Source organism: Leptonychotes weddellii, unplaced genomic scaffold, assembly GCF_054177405.1.
Source record: "Leptonychotes weddellii isolate Sample4059 unplaced genomic scaffold, ASM5417740v2 HiC_scaffold_39112, whole genome shotgun sequence".
In the NCBI taxonomy this organism is placed as follows: domain Eukaryota; kingdom Metazoa; phylum Chordata; class Mammalia; order Carnivora; family Phocidae; genus Leptonychotes; species Leptonychotes weddellii.
In genome coordinates this window covers 1-1020 of record NW_027995695.1, presented here as the reverse complement: position 1 = coordinate 1020, position 1020 = coordinate 1, and the positions used below count along the sequence as shown (strand labels likewise).

The 1020-nt window shown below is 44.6% G+C and overlaps 1 pseudogene; it reads left to right on the top strand.

Annotated features, from left to right (window-relative positions):
• The first annotated feature begins 573 nt into the window (after positions 1–573).
• On the top strand, positions 574–690 carry LOC115936530 (U4 spliceosomal RNA; annotated as a pseudogene).
• The last annotated feature ends 330 nt before the right edge of the window (positions 691–1020 follow it).

Sequence of the window (1020 nt, the reverse complement as noted above, 5' to 3'; positions counted from 1 at the left end):
CTAATCGGACAGTGACGCTGCAGAGACCCAGGGCTGAGTCAGAGCTCACCCTATATCTGAGCCACACTTCTCTCCACCACCTTACAATGTTCCAAGTTACTAGGGAAGAGGGGAGCTGAATCCCAAACCTTCACATGTATAATGCATTCCAAATTGAAATCATTTTTATTATCATACTCTACTCCTTTTTATAAGGCCGTGTGGGTGTGTGTGTGTGAGAGAGAGAAAGAGATCCTGCCCTCCTCACCATTTTAGTTACCCATTCCCACGGTCATACCCCAAGCACTGGCTTTCAAACTTTTCCACATGTGACCCGGAGTAAAAGACTTCCTTCCCTCCAACCCAGTTTGCAAATACAATGTAAACACACCCAGTTTTAATGGAAACAAAGTTTTCAAAAGACTATGTGTGATCCACTCTGATCCAGACTAATGCCTAAACTTAGGCAGATTGTGCTAAATCCAGCCCCCACCCCTGGGTTCAGTGAGCCTTCTGCCAGTGGATTTCCTCAGCCAGAAAAAAAGGGCACCTCTTTCCTCCCACTGCCTCTCTCCTTCCCTCTCCCAAAGGGGAAGCTTTGTGCAGGGGCAGGATCAGAGCCCATGAGGCTGATCCGAAGCATGATTATTGCTAATTGAAAACTTTTCCCAAAGAGGGAATCTTCTTTTAATTCATGTAATAACTCTGCAGAGGCTAGATAAGACCCTGACTCCCATGCTGTTTATTCTTTCTCATATTCTAAATGCCAGTCCTAGCCTTTTTTTTTTTTTTTTGGCTGTTTGCATTTATTTTTTTATGTTCTGTTGGTCACCATACAGTACTTCATTAGTTTTTGATGTAGTGTTCCATGATTCATTGTTTGCATATAACACCCAGTGCTCCATGCAGTATGTGCCCTCTTTAATACCCATCACCAGGCTAACCCATCCCCCCACCCCCTCCCCTCTAAAACCCTCAGTTTGTTTCTCAGAGTCCATAGTCACTTATGGTTCATCTCCCCCTCCGATTTCCCCCCTTTAT